Raw genomic sequence first — 20,411 nt, forward strand, 5'->3', positions numbered from 1 at the left:
TGGAATAGAGATTGATAGGATTGGAATCAACTGGTATAAATACAGATGTAACAAGACAACAGGACACAGAACTTAGAAGACAGAACCTAGACACACAGAACCTACACAGAACCTAGACACAGAACCTACACAGAACCTAGAGACAGAACCTACACAGAACCTAGAGACAGAACCTACACAGAACCTAGAGACAGAACCTAGCGAGAGAACATGGCAAAAGATCCTGTATAGAAACTGGCCACAGAACCTAGAGACAGAACCTAGCGAGAGAACCTGGCTGAAGAACCTAGAGACAGAACCTGGCTACAGAACCTGGATAGAACATGGCAAGAGAACCTGACTAGAACCTGGTGACTGAACCTGGCTGGAGAATCTAGCAAGAGAACATGGACATAGAACCTGGCTGGAGAACCTAGCGAGGGAACATGGCTACAGAACTTGGAATGGAGAACCTGGAGAACCTAGCAAGAAAACATGGACACAGAACCTGGCTGGAGATCCTAACCAGAACTTTGCTGGAGATCCAGACCAGAACTTGCTGGAGATCCTGGCTAGAGATCCTGGCTAGGCTGCTGATGAACTGAACGCTGTCTCCATGTCATTCCTTCTTCGCCTACTCTGTCCACACCTTTGGGGACCTCTGGACCTGCTGGGGTTGGACCCCAGCAGAGAGATAAAAACATCGATGAGAGAGAAACATCCTTGATTGGCTGCCTCCTGCACAACCCCCTCAGGGGATCAAGCCTGCAACCCTGCCATGTGCCCAGACCAGGAATCGAACCAGTGGCCTCTTGGTTCCTGGTTCATAGCTCAACCACTGAGCCACACCGGCCAGGCCACATTATTTTTTAATGAGCCCTAGCAATATTTGTCTTCATGGGCCTCTTTCTCCATGAAAATATTAAAATTACATTTTAGACTGCATTGGTATAAAGACTAATAAAATTGAGCCAGGACTATATTCATTTTTTTCTTTCTCATTTAAAAAAATTAAAACATTTTTTATGGAGCCCTAAAATATATTGTGGGAACTAGGCACTATGTTTATCATGCCTAATGAATAAATTGGCTTCAAAAAAACAGGGATGGTGCCTGTCTTGGTCTTCCATAATTTTTTACTGGCTTTCTTTTATTTTGGAAAATAAGAATATAAGAGGTAAAGTTGCGAGTCTGGTCAGATGCGTAAGAGTTCACTAACAAGGGTCAGTGTTACCTTGCTGGTACTTAGAACTGTGATTTTGAAAGTTTTGTGAATTTGCAATTTTGCCAGTCATCAAGCACTATTGATCTATACTAACCAGTGTATGGTCCCTGCCCCCAAGAAGTTCAAAGATTATCCTTAAAATAATTTTCTTTCCCATATTATGGTAAATGATTACATTAGTAATCAAAAGGTTACTAGGAATTATGGAATAAGAGCAAAATAATTGGTAGTCTTGGGGGAAGGGTGCATTTCAGTTATGTTTGAGCCAACCAAAGTACTCCTGTTCCACGCAATAGGACATCTCTCTAGCAATAGAATATTTATGTCCTCCTGCTCCTCTAAACAGTATTCGAATGTTATTTTTCTACAACTAAGAGCCATGGCATCATTCATCTTGAATGCCATTTCATACTTTTGTAATGTTGCAATTCCCATGAGAACAGATATTATTCACTAATAGCATTTTAGGTTGTATGATACATGATGACATGGCCAAAAGCTCTTTTGTTTCATTAGTAGCAGTTCTTCCTTTATAGAATGCAGAGTCTCTGAGCAGATTTCCCATTGTGTATTAAATCCAGCTAAAGCAGTGGTTCTCAACCTTTGCTGCACATTAGAATCACCTGGGAATTTTTTTAAAATCCTGATTTCTGGGCCTCATCCTCCAGAAATTCTGTTTCTTTGTTATGGGGTGAGGCCACAACATTAGTAACAAAGAAACAGAATTTCCAGAGGATGAGCCCCAGAAATCAGGATTTTAAAAAGATTCCCAGGTGATTCTAATGTGCAGCCAAGGTTGAGAACCACTGAGCTAAAGGATGAGGATTCTTCTTTGATTCTAGAAAGGGTGTGGCTTAATTTGGTTTCTATGAGTCAATTCTCACCTCAATTAAGGCCCCCCCTCCCCCCCGCAAAAAAAAAAATCCTTGTTAGTCAGAATCAATCCCTTCTTTTCCTGTACTCTTCTAATTGAGTATTTGTAACTTGATTTAGTACTTACTTATTCTGCTATAGTTATTTGCCTAATTGTCTTATTTCTGTTACAAGACAGAAGGGGAGACTCTCTTAGTCATCTTTGTGTTTCCCTAAGTATCTAGCATATGGCTTGCACATAGTAGGTCTCAAAATATTTCTGATGGATCGAAAGTAATTTCATAGATGAAATAGAATTTGTAATGCCCATGATATCCTCAGACCTTAATGCATATTTTTAAAAAGTATACATTTTAACAGTATGGGTGTGTGAGTGCATTTGGTGTAACTCCTAAGTGAAATCTGCCTAGATTTTTTTTTTTCAAATAGGATTTTCATCAGCCAGGCAACTTTCAGTGTTCACAACCTTATCACTACCAGCAGTAAATTTCTTTGAAAATGCCAAGTGAGGGTCATCAGGCTAATGGATCTATCCACTATGATATTCTAGGAAATTATGCCATTTAACTTGCCAGAAATTGCTTCAAGGTCAAACACTGAAATATCTAAGTAGATTACAAGGGTGCCTGAAATATTCTTTTTTTGAGTCTTGCCTATTTCTATATCTGTTTTCCTAACTCTGGTTACATATTTCTACTTTCCAATGTTAAGATGTCCTTTCTTTGCCACTTTTTCTATTTACAATTAGGATCCGGCAGTTGTTTGAATTCTCAGTTAACTGAATATTTAAGAAAATTTTACCCTTGTAGCAAGCACTTCTTTGACTCTAAGGAACAAGGAATAAAATCAGGAAGACAAAATAGTAACACTTCATTTGAAAATGGCTTCTTCTTTTTTTTTCAAAAAAAAAATTTTTTTTATTGCTTAAAGTATTACAAAGGGTATTACATATGTGTCCATTCCCACCCCCCCCCACCCTAGACAGTCCCCTAGCCTCCCCTATTGAAAATGGCTTCTTGTAGAGCAAGAGAATTCTGATCAGAAATCAGATTATCATCACACAGGTGCATTGATCTGGCTGACCAATCTTTCTTCTTACTGATTCATGTGTAATGATTGGCAGATATTGGACATCTCGCTAGACAATAGGAACATACAGCTCCCCCTCAGTCAAACCTTCTGAAAATATTATCCCTCCCTGTCCACTTCCGGTTCAGTTCTTCCCTGCAGACAGGTCTTCAATCACCTGGCCAGGTATGAAGCACAACACATGCTACCTGGTTACTCTCTGGTTTCCTATTTACTTTGACAGATCTCTGATCACTGGGTTTATTAAAGGAAAAAACACCATCCTGAAAAGACATAAAATATATAACAAAGGTCCCGGCTTGAGCCTAAGTGTGCTCAGGTATGTTTCCAAATGTCCTAATACGCTATATAGATACTGCTTGAAGGCAAAGAACATCTCTCTTACACTTTCTGAGCTGCGCCTCTGTCTTCATTGTCACTTTTTTAGGCTTCTGGTTTGACATTTCTCCGGTTTGACTTTTTTTAAATTCCCCATCTCATGTTAGCTTGGTTTGATTCAGCAAACTTTCTTGAACTCCATACCGCACGTATCAGGGTCACTTTGGCGAATCAAGGAGGAAGTGCTGTATGGGAGAGATAGGGCTTGCAAAGCGGGGAGATCAGAGGTCAGCAGCTTTCAGACCTAGGATCATAAGGGGACTGAGAAATCATTTGGGGGGGGGTGTATTTTGGGATGAGATTTCACTCTCTAGCCACCAACCCCATCCTAGGAATCCTTAGATTTTAGGGAGGGTGCTGGACTTATTATTGCATGAACAATGGTGATTTAAGTCATTTTATAGTTGGATATTAAATGAAAGAGTGGCCTTAGAACACTGGAGGACTTGGCAATATTTGAGTATTCTAGCGATTGTTTTTTGTGTGTTTTTTTTATATAGCTCTTGTGAAAAATCTTGGGTTGGATTTTGTTCTGGATGAAGAGGAAAATCAAAGAGGAGGGTGGAGAAACCCTTTTGTACCTCTGTGCTAAGGGAGTGTATGAGAATTTTAACTCAAGATGTAGCACTGGATTTGATTTAGGAAAATACCAGAGAAGACTATAATTGAGTTCCTGTAAAGGAATAAATTCTTTAATTCAGTGTCATCTTTTACTTACCTAACCTGCCATCGCAGTGTGCCAGGAAACTAGAATTCTATTACGCTTACCTTGAAGGGCTGTGTGTAATGAAGTCATTGGCAAGCTCTATTTATTTTTTAAAGGCAAGAGAAAAATAGTAAAACTCTAACCTCTATATTTCTATTGATCACAGGATGCAGATCTTATTTATTGTCACTTTATCTGTCAAGAAATGGGAACATATAGCTTTAAAAATGTTAAAAGTTTCATCTAGTCTTCTCTTCCTCTCCAGTAAATTCTCTGAGTCTTTTAAAAAGTGGAAAGATTAGGAAAAAACTTTTCTTTTGATGTCTAGACACTATTTGCTTAGAATCACAGCAAACATGTTTTGTTTTTGAAAAAAGTAGTATGGGATATTTTGTCAAGGCTAAGATAAAGTATAAAATGTTAATAGGAAAATATTAGTCTTCGGACACTAACACTTTGCATTTGTAATATATTTTGGTTAAATACATTTCTTGTGTTAAGTGATAAATTACAATAGGTAGGCTTGATTGTGATCTGTCACATGTTCAACCAAGGAATAAAAAAATATACTTGTAAAATTAAATGGTTTAATTTTATATAATTTCTCAATATGTTATCGTTATGTGTATTTCTGTGCAGGAAGAAGTATGAGAGTAAAATATAATCTGTTTCCTAAACTAAATATGAGAAATCACATAGTTTTTACATCAATATATAGGGTGTCCCCCAAAATTGTATATACGTACTTTGAATATTGTTTTGTCATAATATATTAAATATTACATAACATTATATATAGGGTATCCCAAAAATGTATACACACACTTTGAATAATTATAAAGGCAGTGTTTATTAAAATACATTTCATTTTCAAAATTGAGCTATCAGCTGTTAAAGTGTGCAAACATTTTGAGGGGGTCACTCTATATATATTCCTTGTTTTCACGGTGAAAGGGCTGTTGTGTCTCCTACTTGTAAAGTCTGGTCCTTGCTTCTTGGTTTGCATCTGAAGTCTTGGTTATCACAGAGGCTTGCTTTGGAGACTGGAGGAAACAGAGATGCCTGAGTTCATAGTAGGCTGTTAAGCCATTATGCTTCACACTGGCTTCAGGGAGGACATAATTACTGTGATGATCTGGGAGTTTCCCGTCTGTGCCCGTCTGAGTAATTTGGAGGGGGGCACGGCACATCAGTCACTGTTTTGTGTCTGGAAGATTGAGTGAGTAGCAAGCACCTATATATTGAGGGGAAAGAGAGCAGAGGCCTGAACTCAGACAATTATTTAAACTCAATCCTTCATGTGCTCAAAATCAAAGGCCCACATGGAATTAGAGCCACATTTTTTCCTCTTTTCATAGGAAAGGGAATGCGAGGCAATTTATTGAAATAAATTGTAAAATGTCCTCAAGCAACCGGGAGTGGTCGTTAGCTTTTTTAAAAAGGGAAATTGTTTTTCTATCTGTATCGTGGTTCAAGGTTATCTTTCATCTGGAGGATTTTGTAATTTTGCATTAATCAAGAGACTGTTGCTTAATTTCAAAACTAGTGTATGCAAATTATGATTAAATTTCTGGCTATTTAATCTTTTGAATATCATTTTAAAATAGGAATGATGGTACACTGAGATAATAATTAACTCATTATGAATAATTTATTTTTTAGCTTGAAACTGCAAAGCACAGTTAATGTCGCTTACATTTTCAAACAGATTCCAGTTGAGACTGCAGCAAGTTCAAGTCAAATGCCTAGAGTCACACAGGAGTCGGATCTCCAGGATTTTGTTTTTCATGGTTTTAATTACTTGTAGTCAACCATGGTCCAAAAATATCAGATGGAAAATTCCAGAAATAGACAATTCACACTTTTTAAATCGCATGCCGTTCTGAGTAGCGTGATGACATCTCACAGTCCTGCTCGGCCCCTCCCGGGACTTGAACCTTCCCTTCACCCAGCGTATCCACAAAATGATGAAGGAAAAAGAAATCTAACTAGTTTTGGTGTCGCACCTTAAACTGCCAAAGTTCCGGCCACTGTGCACGCTAAGTGCTTAGTTTACTAGTAGGCGGAGATGCGTTACATCGGGGGGTGGAAGGCATGGACAGAAAACAAACGTGTGCTGGGTGACGGCAACGTGTTGCACCAGAAAGCACTGAGCCTGTAGGGAGACTTCAGGAGGGCTGCCCTGAAACCCGTGACACCGAGCACTGACTGCACGGGATGGCTCACAGGTTCAGGAGAAAGTTTGGACCGAAAAATATAAAAATTACTAGAGAGAGATAGAGAGAAGGAGGGAGAGAGATAGAGAGAGCGTATTTACATAAGTGTTATCATAGTATATTATTATAGTTCTATTTTATTATTAGCCATTGCTGTTAAACTTTATCACAGCTGTGTATGTATAGGAAAAAAACATGGTATACATAGGGTTTGGTACTATCTGTAGATTTAGGCATTCATTGGGGATCTTGAAATGTGTCCCCTGTGGATAAGGGGAGCTACTGTACATTAAGTGAGAAATCTCATTACAAAAATCATGTACTTAATGTTTCTTAGTTTATAATATTCATGCTAAAAATTCTCAGCTGGGGACTGTAAAATAATTACAATGTCCAAATAATGTTTTTTATAATACACATAATTTTTTTAGCCTTGCTGAGGAAAAGGCAAATGAATCTACTCTCTCTGTAGCTTTTATATTTTAAATGTTTATAATTGTAAGCACTTTTAAGCTATTGAGTGAATATAGCCATCTTCTGATTACGGATTTTAAATAATGGAGGTCATTAGGCATCAGAGGATTTGCCAGGATCAAACAGCACATCATTCATAGATTATATTAAATTCTCATGTTAAGGAGGGACCCCTCGCTCCACCATTTGTCTATTCATTTATTTTATCCTTTTGTATTTCATTTACCTATTTAGCACTTACTATGTACCCAGCATTTGCAAGAATCCTATGAAGCAAGCACTATTATAATACCCATTCTATTGAAGAAGAGTATGGCATAATAAAAATAGTATTGGTTTTAGCATCAAACAGAAGGGTTAAATAGTTAATCTACCACTTAGTAACCATGTGGACATGGACACTTAATGTATACTTGTCTCTGAACCTCAATTTCTTTTAAACAAAATGAGGGGAGATATTATACCTCACAGGGTTATTGGGAACATTAAGAATATTGGAAAGCTCCCTGGCCAGCATTCTTAGTGGTTAGAGCACCAGCCTGTGTACTAGAGGGCTGTGGGTGCGAGTCCCCATCAAGGGCATGTACCTGAGTTCCATCCCAATCTCCCAATCCCCACCCCACCCCCATCAGGGAGTGTGTAGGAGGCAATCAATCAATGTGTCTCTATCACCTCTCTCTCTCTCTCTCTCTCTCTCTCTCTCTCTCTCTCTCTCTCTCTCTCTCTCCCTCCTCCTCCTTCCCTTCTCTCACTTTAAAAATCAATGGAATATATCCTCATGCTTTGGGTGAGGATAAAAAAGAATATAGTGGAAAGCACCTAGCACAGTGTCTGGCATATCGTAAGTTCTCAATACAGTTTCATTTCCTTCCCATTCCCCTTAGCCTTGCGTTAGTTAGGACTCATACTTTCAAGTGATGGAAATCTACATCAAACATTTTTTTTTTAAAAAAAGGAATATGTTCATTCATTTAAAGGGAAAATCTAAGGGGTTCCATCAATGCTATTCAGATGTCTTTTTATCCCTTGGCGCAGCTTTGCACTGTTTTGGCTAATTTTCAGGCAGACTATCCATCCATTCCTTTTAAAATCTTAATCAGCTTTTTGCCAATTTACATTTGGTCAGTTTTATAGGCTGGTAACTAAAGATACATATTTCTTTGAGTCACAGTCCTTGAATCTGGGCTGCAAAGTCTCTGCCTTTAAGCAACAGACCAAGCTGCTCTGCCCATTGCCCCAGCCCAGATGTTAAATGGCATCTCCATCTTGCTATTTCTTGGGACAATACAAGTAATCTAATAGGCCATCCTTATCCAGTTTCACTTTCCACAGTTTCAGTTACCCACAGTCAACCATAGTTCAAAAATATTACACGGAAAATCTAGAAATAAACAATTGATAAGTTTTACATTGCACGTCTGAGTAGTGTGATGAAATCTAGTGCCTTCCTGCTCTGTGCGTCCTGCTCTGTGGATTCATTCCTTTGCCAAATGAATCCACACTGTATACCAGTGATGGCGAACCTATGACACGTGTGTCAGAGGTGACACGCGAACTCATTTTTTTGGTTGATTTTTCTTTGTTAAATGGCATTTAAATATATAAAGTAAATATCAAAAATATACATCTTTGTTTTACTATGGTTGCAAATATCAAAAATTTCTATATGTGACACGGCACCAGAGTTAAGTTAGGGTTTTTCAAAATGCTGACACTCTGAGCTCAAAAGGTTCGCCATCACTGCTGTATACCCTCCCCTCCAGTTAGTCACTTAGTAGCCATCTGGGTTATCAGATTGAATGTTGAGGTATCACAGTGTTTGTGTTCAAGTAACCCTTATTTTACTTAATAAAAGCCCCAAAGCACAAGAATAGTGATTCTGGCAATTCAGATTTGCCAAAGAGAAGCTGTAAAGTGCTTCCTTTAAGTGAAAAGGTTGAGTACAGTGCAATAAGATGCTTTCAAAGAGACAGACCACATTCACGTAACTTTCATTACAGTACTAGGGACCCAGTGCACGAATTCATGCCCCTCAAAAGGAACTATGGGCTGTGAGGCTGCAGTGGGCATAGGGGCAGGTCTTGGCCCATCCTCCGTGCCCCCACCCAGCCCCTCCCACCACAGCCCCAGGTCCCCTGTCTGCCAGCAGCCCCAGTCCCGCCGCTGCTGCTCCCAAGCACTGACAGTGCAGGCCCCACTCGCATCTGCTGACAGCGCAGAGCGACTGGGGCCGGTGCCAGCAGCAGGTGTGAGCTGTGGTTCCAGTGCCAGCAGTGGGTGGGAGTGGGGCTGGCGTTGGCAGCAGGTGTGCAGGAGCAAAGAATTTTCAGTAACCACCAGAGGCTCGCCCCAATGACAGCAATCGGCACCTCCTTGGTCTGGCACCCTCGCTCATCATCCCGCCACAGCCAACGCCCACCATGTTCTGCGCTCTGCCACCTGCTGTCGACACCCGCCATGTTCCATGCACGCCCCCTGATGGTCTGTGCTTGTCATAGCGACTGGTTGTTCGGTTGTTCCACTGTTTGGCCTATTTGCATATTAGGGTTTATATAGAGAGAGATATTGTTATCATTGTTCTATTTTATTATTAGTTATTGTTGTTAATTTCATACTGTGCTAATTTATAAATTAACATTTATCATAGGTATGTATGTATAGGAAAAAACATAGTATATATAAGGTTTGGTACTACCTGCAATTCCAGGCATCCACTGGGATCTTGGGACATAGATACCTCATGGATAAGGGGGGACTGCTCAAGTCGGGTGGGGTGTGGTGGAGATACAGTTAATCTGCCCCCTGCCCGAGGCAGAATTCTAATGGAATGTTATTTAAAATGCAGGTAATTGTGCCCTTTGTCACACAGGGAATACACAGGATACGGTCCTTAGTGGGGAACTAGGGTATGAGCACCAGTTTTTCCTCCTTTTATATCTGCTGTCCTCCCAAGTTTATTTATAATGTTTAGCTTGGAGCAGAGTATACAGCACTTCCAACCTGGGAAGATTCATGATTATCTGCCTGTCAACCTTTTGTTTTGCTGGCTAAAAGCAGAAAGTATCTCTATTTTCTCCCAGGTCTGCTTTCAGACTCATCAGCTTGGACCACAGCATTTATTCTCCTGATAGGCAGTTATTTAAGGTCAAAAGCAGTCGTCAGTGAAATCCAATATCCTGAAGTAGTTATATCAAGTTCCTAAACTTTGGTCAGCCCAATATCTGAATCCTAAGATGCAATATGGGCTGTTTAATAAGCTACTGTATTAGTAAAATCGAGCTTGCCAATTCCACAGCTGGAGGCAGAAGAATCTAGTGTCCCACATTCCAATTGCAATTAGCAATTCTACTTTTGGGATCTGTTACTTTCCAATATCACTCTTCTAGATATCAATATCAAGTTTATGAAGAGTATTTGTGTTGCAAGGGACAGAAAACTCAATTCCAACTTGTTTGTATTTATTGACTCACATAATGAAGATGATCCAAAATGGTTGAATTTAAAGGTTCAAATCATAAGAATGCTGTCCCTCTCTAAGAAAATGAGCAATTGAAAGGCAGAATGAGGTCCTGGCTGAGTAGCTCAGTTGATTAGAGCATCATCCCGGTACACCAAGGTTGTGGGTTAGATCCCCAGTCAGGGCACATACAAGAACCAACCAATGACCAATGACGCATGCGTAAGCAGAACAACAAATCGATGTTTCTCTCTCTCAAAAAACACAAAAACAAAAACAACAACAACAATTTAAAAAACAAACAAAATACAGAATAATAGAGTTAAACACAGGGTGTTATGCTAAAGCAGAAGTGATAAGAATAGAAAGCAAAATAAAATGTACCCTTTCTTTTAAAAAGTTTCTAGTATAGTGGGAGACATTGAGTGGGAGCAAAATATGCCACTTTGGCATATTGATTATTGTGAATTAACGTTACTTAAGAAATAGCCAGTGCAAAACACACACACACACACACACACACACACACACACGCGCACAAACACAACAAAACAAAAAAACACCTTACCCTCTTTTGTCTCCCTGGAAACAGGACATAAGTTTCCCATGTGAAAGGTACCTGCCCTGTACTAAAAGGGGAAAAGGCATTCTTATCACCAAAGATAGGGTATTTAGGGTCAAGAAGGCTGTACTAACAAATTTTGTTACTTTTTCATCAGTTTATTACCCTAAGCCCAACCCCCTTATCTTGTCAATTCTTCACAAATTATTGTTTCTTTGTCTAAATGGTATAAAAGTTGCCTGCTTTGGTCACTTCCTTGAGTCTCATATTTCTATGAGCTCCCATACATACAAAATTAATTTTTTTTTTTTTTTAGTGAAAGGTTGTTTAGGAGTTTAATATTTATTTATTTATTTTCAATTAAATCTTTATTGTTCAGATTATTACATTTGTTCCTCTTTCCCCCCCCCCCCATAACTCCCCTCCACCCAGTTCCCACCCCACCCTCCGCCCTCACTCCCCACCCACTGTCCTCATCCACAGGTGCACGATTGTTGTCCAATCTCTTCCCTCACCCCCACACCCCTTCCCCCCCCCCCAAGAATAGTCAGTCCATTCCCTTTCTATGTCCCTGATTCAATTACAATCACCAGTTCATACTGTTCATCAGATTATTTATTCACTTGATTTTTAGATTCACTTGTTGATAGATGTGTATTTGTTGTTCATAATTTGTATCTTTACCTTTTTCTTCTTCTTCCTCTTCTTAAAGGATACCTTTCAGCATTTCATATAATACTGGTTTGGTGGTGATGAACTCCTTTAGCTTTTCCTTATCTGTGAAGCTCTTTATCTGGCCTTCACTTCTGAATGATAGCTTTGCTGGATAAAGTAGTCTTGGTTGTAGGTTCTTGGTATTCATCACTTTGAATATTTCTTGCCACTCCCTTCTGGCCTGCATAGTTTCTGTTGAGAAGTCAGCTGACAGTTGTATGGGTATTCCCTTGTAGGTAACTGATTTTCTTTCTCTTGCTGCTTTTAGGATTCTCTCTTTGTCTTTTGCTCTTGGCATTTTAATTATGATGTGTCTTGGTGTGGTCCTCTTTGGATTCCTTTTGTTTGGGGTTCTCTGCGCTTCCTGGACTTGTAAGTCTCTTTCTTTCACCAGGTAGGCGAAGTTTTCTGTCATTATTTCTTCAAATAGGTTTAAACATCTTGCTCTCTCTCATCTTCTGGCACCCCTATAATTCAGATGTTGGTACGCTTGAAGCTGTCCCAGAGGCTCCTTACACTATCTTCATATTTTTGGATTCTTTTTTCATTTTGCTTTTCCGGTTGGGTGTTTTTTGCTTCTTTGTATTTCAAATCTTTGACTTGATTCTTGCAATCCTCTGGTCTGATGTTGGGAGTCTGTATAATATTCTTTATTTCAGTCAGTGTATGCTTAATTTCTAGTTGGTTCTTTAAAGACTATACTTTCAGGGATCATTTCTATAGTTCGTTACTATTTGGTTCTTTATCACAACATTGAGGGTCTCATTAAATTTCTTGAGGATCTCACTACATTTATTGGCGTCTCACCAGTCTTTTTGAGGGCCTTATTAAATTTATCGGCGGCTTCTAGACAGTTCTTTAAAGACCTTAAAAGTGTGGTTTTGAACTCTATATCCAACAGTTTGCTTTCCTCCAATTCTGTTGTTTGTGTCCTGTTTCTTTGTCTCGGCATTTTTTATGCTTCGCTGTGTAGATAGAGTGCCTTTCTGTCCTAAGTGTCCCAATTACCTGAGGTAGACACTCTTGGTGCACTCCCTTGTGGGCTTTGTGCACAGTCTTGTTGTAGTTAAGCCTTGATTGTTGTAGTTAGCACTGTGAGGAATTGACCTCCAGGACAATTGGCTGTGAGAATCAGCTGTATCTGCAGTGGGAGAACTTCTGTGCTGGAGACACCCCTCTGGGGCTAGACTTGCTTCTATGGGGCTTTGGTTCTCACTGAGTCTGCCCCCTGAGTGTGTCTTTTATGGTTCCACAGAGCTGCAAACTGGATGGTCCCACTCTGACCTCTGGGCTTCCTGGCTCCTGGATCTCTAGGGAGGCGCTAATCTAGCCTTTGCCTGAGGCTATCCAGCCAAAGCCTCCCTGCAGGGCTTGGGTGGGGGGTGGGGGGGGTCCCACAGGATCAACAGGGCAGGGTTAGCCATTATGGCTGCTCTCAGACTTGCCCTCAGAGGCTCTGCTTCTCAGTGTCCCAGTAATTGCTGCAAGCCCCAGGGAGAGAAAGCTGCCCTAGGGTTCTGAGCAATGCCAGACAGTCCCGCTTCTCCCGTATGAGTCTGGGTCCCTAGATACTTGCCCGGAACTGGAGCTCAGAGCCTGAGACTCCCTCCCGATTGAAAACGACAACCGCGCCCTCAGCCGCCAGCCTGCTCTGCATGCACTCCGCACCTTAGTATTTTACTTCAGCACTGCGCCTCCTCTGAGTCTCAGTATGTTTTTCTCTTCCTCCTAGTTGTAGAACTTCCACTCAGCCAGCCTTCCTGTGGTTCTGGAGGATGTCCGTTCTGTCTTTTAGCTGTATTTTTGAAGTGGTTGTTCAAGGCAGCAAACTCCGGTGTTTACCTATGCTACCATCTTGGTTTCTCCTACAAAATTAAATTTGTTTTCCTCCTGTTAATCTATCTTTTGTCAATTTAATTATTAGGCCTGTCAACCTGGAAGGGAAGAAGGGACAAGTGTTTCTCTCCTACAACACATACATATAGACAGATCAGTCTATAAAACCGTAAGGAAGAAGAGCATGAGGATAGTCTTTGAAAAGGAAGACAAATAGAGAAAGAAGTGGAGTTTTCCTGGAAGCATGTACAGTTGTAAAGAGAAGAATTATCTATGGTTCATATATAATTCAATTGTACAGACATGCCATTAGTGTATATTAGTTTGCAGATAGACACAGATTTATACACGTGTTTGAGGCAAAGTATCACTTAATGTATTGGTGAAACACTAAAATCTGGTGTCTTAATTGATTGAGGCATCCAGTAAGGTGGACTGCCTATGTTGTGCTGGATGCTATGTTCTTTGAAGCCTCACTGAGCATTTGAAATAAACCTTTCATAGAAGTTGGTAGTTTTTATAATAGGCGGGACTTTAAAAATAGTCTTTAATCCACCGATATGAGCTGCCTCCTAAGCTGAAATGCTAAATTTTGTTTTGATTATTTTTGCTGTATTCTCCCTCACTTTCATTTAAGCATATTTCTTTTAACCATCAAAATGATGGACAAATTCATTTGGCTGTGTCTTCAGAATTCTCATTAGCAAAACAAGGAACATTTTCATTGACCTGATTGAAAGAAAAGATGAACACTCCTATATGTATCCTTGAAGGGGAAGATAAAAGCTTGCTCTCCAACTGGTGAAGGCAGACAACTGAGTTTCACTGATCTTTCTCTTCTCTTTCCTGAAAGAGTTGCTCCCCTTTCCCTCAGTTTGCTTCCCTTTACCAAAGGGTAACAGCGGCTTATTCTCTAGATGAAAACTAAACACCAGGCTCTGAGCTGAGCAGAAGGGCAGGGCCCTCCCGATATAATATGTAGCTGTTACCTACAGCTTGGCTTTTTGCTTGCATTTCTTTGTGGCCAACAAATAAATGATACAATCTTGAGAAAGCTTTCAGAATGGCCCAGAGGGCTGCCTTAGAAAACGCCAAATCTCCATTGAATTAAAGAAAGAAAGCAATTCCTGTCCATGTAAAAGACAGAGAGGGTAGAACAGTGTGTTGACCACTATGGGGATTTTAAGAGTATCTGGTGGTGGAGGGTGGGAATCTGTTTCCCTGGGGTACGTTCCAAGTTTTATATCATGGGTGACATCTACTGATGTCATTCTGTCTTTTGTAAAGAAGCAAGCCAACTTCCTATTGACTTATGAACCTGAAGAAAAAAGGCAGGGAGCTATAAAGCCGCAGGATGCTTTCCACTTGTCAATTCTCCATGGATTTGGTATCAAAATGAAGATAACATTTATCTTGGGAATCACTTTGAATAATTTAGAAGTAATATCAAATGATTAACACCTCATATGTTATCATTCCTGCTCTGACCTGTTCTCATATGATGTAACATTATTAAACATTGTGTTTCATCCTAAAGGATCCCAAAGTGGTTTACAATCACAGCATATTTTCAAAACAGTCCAGGTCTCCTGGTTGAACAGTGTATTTGGGATGACAGAATTATAACTATAACTTCCTTGGCAGACCCATGCATAATTCACTAGGAGTATCTGCAATATCAAAAAAAATCCGTTTATATATACTTCTTAATAATGGAAAAATCACTGCCTTAAGTTGTACGCATGTCAAATAGAGGGAGACGGTGAAACAGCCATGCTGAATAAGAACACAGAACTTGTGTAAAACTAAGGGAGAAAGGTCGCCGTTCTGCTCCCATCAGGGATAGGTTTGGAAAGGATTGTAAAGGGGACTGGTGCACATGGTAAATGACATGGTGTCTGTATCTGGATCCACCAACAAGTTACAATGCATCGCTGCCCGCGACAGAACTCTAACTACCACACACACGCTGTGAAAGGACTTGTTCAACATGCGCTCAGGTGTACCAGTTACTAATGCGGAATTTTTTCAATAGATGGAGTTACACATTTGTTGATATATATGCGATTTGATATGTATGCTATTTTGTTGTATTGACAGCTAGCTTCAAAACTTTATATGTCAAATTTTCTGAAGGTGTTAACATCATAGATATTTTACACTTAAAAATGTCGAATTTCATGCCAAAAAAAGAGCATTTGTGGGAAGTTTTAATACATTATTTTGAAGAAAAGTGCTGCCGAAAGTTATTGTGTACTTCGGGAAGCTTATGGTGAACATGCTCCATCTCAAGATACTTGTGAATGTTGGTTTAAATGCTTTAAAAGTGATGATTTCGACGTGAAAGACAAAGAATGCCCAGGTCAACCGAAAAAGTTTGAAGACCAACAATTACAAGCATTATTGGATAAAGATGCGTGTCAAACTCAAACAACTTGCAGGAAGATTAAACATTGTTCAGCAAACAATTTCCTCTCATTTACAAGCAATGGGAAATATTTTAAAGGAAGGAAAATGGGTGCCACATCAACTGAACAAAAAACAAATGGAAAACTGAAAAGTCATCAGGAAAATGATGCTTCAATGGCACGAAAAAAAAAAGTCTTTTTCTGCATCGAATTGTGACTGGCGATGAAAAGTGGATTTATTTTGAGAATCCCAAATGCACAAAATCATGGGTTGATCCAGGTCAACCATCAACATCGACTGCAAGGCCAAATCACTTCAGAAAGAAGACAGTGCTCTGCGTTTGGTGGGATCAGGAAGGTGTGGTGTATTATGAGCTTCTAAAACCATGTGAAACCGTTAATACTGATCGCTACCGACAACAAATAATCAATTTGAACCACGCTTTGATCGTAATAACGACCAGAATGTGCCAGAAGACATGGCAAAGTAATTTTGCTTCATGATAACGCACCATCACATACTTCAAAACCAGTTAAAGACACGTTGAAAGCTCTTGCCTGGGAAGTATTAACCCACCCGCTGTATTCACCAGACCTTGCTCCTTCAGATTACCCCTTGTTCAGATCCATGGCACACGCACTTTCTGAGCAGCACTTCAAAACGTAGGAAGAAGTGGAAAATTGGGTCTCTGAATGGTTTGCCTCAAAACAAGAAAAGTTCTATTAGGACGGTATCCACAACTTACCTAAAAGATGGGGAAATGTGTAGCTAGCGATGGACATTACTTTGAATAAAGCACTTTTGGTGTTTCTCTTGAAATTATCGTGCTTTCTTTGATTACAAAATCCCAATTATTAGCCGGTACACCTGGTAGTCACGTCTTTACATGAGCCAGACCAAGCATTCTGCCTAGACTTTGTACCCTGCCTGCTTATTTGCTGCCACGCAGACTCTGCATTAATTTAGGTGCTTCCACTCATTTGCTTCCTTTTCATGGACCGACTGACATTAAGGAAAAAAGGAAAGCAGATGAACTTAGCACAATCAGTTGGTGTGTGAGCCCTTGCAGAGCACATCTAAGGAAACATCCCTTAAAATGTAAACTTCATAATAATTTGGGCTCAGCATAATTTTTATTGAGGAAAAAAATCAAAATTTCTTCCACTTATAACTTTAAGGTGTGACTGAAGTTAAGGGTAGCCAGAATTCAGTAGTCTATCTGGTATCAAAAACTTAAAGCTGCACTGGCCAGTGTTGCTCAGTGGTAAAGCACTGGTTGGTGCATCAAAGGGTCCTGGGTTCAATTCCCAGTCAAGGGCACGTACCTGGGTTGCAGGTTCGATTGCCCCCTCCCCCCTCCCCCGTCGGGAAGCATGTGGGAGACAACCAATCAGTGTGTCTTTCTAACATCCATGTTTCTCCCTTCCACTCTATCTAAAAATCAATGGAAAAATACCCTTGGGTGAGGATTAAAAACAAACAAACAAACACAAAGAAACAAAAAAATGTAAAGCATATGAAAGGAATCATTCTTGGTCTGAAACTGAATGCCAATATTTATGATGCACTGTTATGTATTGTAGTTGATTATGGTCAATTTTGCATGATATGTACTATCATTTGATATGCTTGAAGGTAGAAACATGTATTTTGAAAAATACTTTAAAATGTGGTCTTTTTTGACCACACCACATGGCATTTTTTTCTAGTTATCACTATATAGTGAAATTTTAACATGTATATACACATAGGTTCAAACACCCTTTATGGAAGGTTGGGATCTGTGTACATGATGTTCAAAAGTGCTCAACCCTAAGAACATTGTACATTACATAAATGGCTTTATATAGTATAAAGTATTGAAAAGGAAGAGTGTTGTCATGACAACAGTAAGGAAACTGTGGCTCAGCTTTGTACCACCTCTGTTTAAAGGGATGGAAACTGGCAAAATAAAGTGCTGGTATTTTCTAGGGCAGTCCCTGTAATGTGACTGGTTAGTTCTAAGAAAAGGAGAAAATTAATATTATCATTAAATAAGGCTAATACTGAATATTTCAATCTTCAGTCAACAAGGGGCTCATAATGGCTGATGATCACCCCCAAAACTGGAAGAGAGAAATAAGGACTGAGCCAAACTCCTCTCTCCTGATCTGTTTCTGAAGAATTATAGTTGTTCAGAAAGTAAGAGCATGTCTCCCAAATCCTTAAAGTTAATTAGTTCCCATTCTCTCCCTCTCTCTCTCTTCTCTCTCTCTCTCTCTCTCTCTCTCTCTCTCTCTCTCTCTCTCTCTCTCTGTCTCTCTCCCATTGTGCTAGTTCACCTTTAAAAGTAAGGGACCTACACAATACCAGATATCAAGCTGTATTACAAAGCCACTGATCTCAAAACTGCCTGGTACTGGCACAAGAACAGACATACAGACCAATGGAATAGAAGAGAAAACCCAGAAATTGACCCAAACCACTATGCTCAATTAATATTCGACAAAGGAGGCAAGAGCATACAATGCAGTCAACACAGTCTCTTCAATAAATGGTGTTGGGAAAATTGGACAGATACATGCAAAAAAAATGAAACTAGTCCACCAACTTACACCATACACAAAAATAAACTCAAAATGGGTAAAGGACTTAAACGTAAGATAGAAAACCATAAAAATCTTAGAAGAATCCATAGGCAGCAAAATGGCAAACATAGTCCTAGCTGGTTTGGCTCAATGGATAGAGCGTCGGCCTGTGGACTGAAGGGTCCCAAGTTCAATTCCAGTCAAGGGCACATGCTCGAGTTGCAGGCCCAGTCCCCAGTTGGGGATGTGTAGGAGACAGCCAATCAGTGGTTCTCTCTCATCATTGATGTTTCTATCTCTCTATCCCTCATCCTTCCTCTCTGAAATCAATACAAATATTTAAAAAATGGCAGACATATGTCATAGCAATATCTTTACGGATGCAGCGCCTAGGGCAATGGAAACTAAGGAGAAAATAAACAAATGGGACTACCTCAAAATAAAAAGCTTCTGCACAGCAAAAGAAACCATCAACAAAACATCAAGAAAGCCCACTTTATGGGAGAACATATTTGCCAATGTTATCTCAGATAAGCATTTAATCTTCAAAATTTACAGGGAACTCATACCACTTAACAAAAGGGAGATAATCAAATAAAAAAATGGGCAAAGGACCTAAATAGACACTTTTTGAAAGAGGACATACAGAAGGTTAAGGGACATATGAAAACATGCTCAAAGTCACTAATAATCCGAGATGCAAATAAAAATGACAATGAGGTACCATCTCACACCTGTCAGAATGGCTATCATCAACAAATCAACAAATGACAAGTGCTGGAGAGGATGCGGAGAAAAAGGAACCCTCATGCACTGCTGGTGGGAATGCAGACTGATGCAACCACTGTGGAGAACAGTATGGAGTTTCCACAAAAAAATTAAAAATGGAACTCTCATTTGACCCTGTGATCCCACTTCTAGGAATATATCCCAAGAAACCAGAAACACCAATCAGAAAGGATATATGCACCCCTATGTTCATAGCAGCACAATTCACCATAGCTAAGATTTGGAAACAGCCTAAGTGCCCATCAGCAGATGAGTGGATCAGTAATCACCAACCTGTGGTCTGCGGCCCACTGGTGGTCCATGAGGTCCAAAAGATTGGCAAACACTGGTTTAAGGAAACTTTTGGAGCATTGGTTGCCAACCGGTGGTCCGTGAGGTCTGAAAGGTTGGCGACCACTGAATTAGAAAACTGGTACATCTACAGAATGGAATATTACACTGCTGTAAAAAAGAAGGAACTCTTACCCTTTGCAACAGCATGGATGGAACTGGAGAGCATTATGCTAAGTGAAATAAGCCAGTCAGAGAAAGATAAATACCACATGATCTCACTCATTTGTGGGATATAATGAACAACATAAACTGATGAACAAAAATAGAGCCAGAGGGAAAAAAATTTAGAATATAATAGAAGTAATTCTGTTATTTGCAGATTTTTAATATTTCTTACAGCTTTTGTGATATTATACTATGTTAGTATAGTTTTGGTAATATTAGTATATTTAAAATATTTTTCCTTGAAATACTGTTTCGTGCATGTAATATTATATTTAAAATAGTTTTTCTTGAAATATTAATGTTTATTGCATGTAAATGGCTAATTATTTTGTATATTGTAAAAAAAAATCCAAAAAAAGGGATCCTGATAGTTTATTTTGTAGCTAATTGTGTGGGAGGTTTTATTTCTTTTTCATGCTATATCAGTCATCTCCTGCTACTTATCAAATCACCCCAACCCTCAAAGCCTTACAGCAAATGTATGTTATCTTATTATCTCAGTGTCTGTGAGTCAAAAATTGGTGTGCAGCTCACCTGCATGTCTCTGGCTCAGGTTTCTCTTAAGGCTCCCACCAAGTGTCTGCTTGGGCTGCCACCACCTCAAGGCTCAATTGGGAGAGAGCCCATTTCTAAGCTCAG

General features: G+C 39.6%; 1 long non-coding RNA gene and 1 pseudogene across 1 annotated transcript in view; one reads left to right on the forward strand and one right to left on the reverse strand.

The window, feature by feature from the left end:
* Positions 1-242: 242 nt before the first annotated feature.
* The window catches only part of LOC132224158 (uncharacterized), a 413,311-nt gene continuing 393,142 nt past the window's right edge, over positions 243-20,411 (reverse strand). Inside the window, exon 4 of the long non-coding RNA XR_009450609.1 lies at positions 243-299. This is a non-coding gene — a long non-coding RNA (uncharacterized LOC132224158). The remainder of the gene's footprint in view (positions 300-20,411) is intronic.
* On the forward strand, positions 12,366-12,466 carry LOC132225304 (small nucleolar RNA U3; annotated as a pseudogene).

The sequence above is a fragment of the Myotis daubentonii genome, chromosome X (assembly GCF_963259705.1).
Source record: "Myotis daubentonii chromosome X, mMyoDau2.1, whole genome shotgun sequence".
Lineage (NCBI taxonomy): Eukaryota > Metazoa > Chordata > Mammalia > Chiroptera > Vespertilionidae > Myotis > Myotis daubentonii.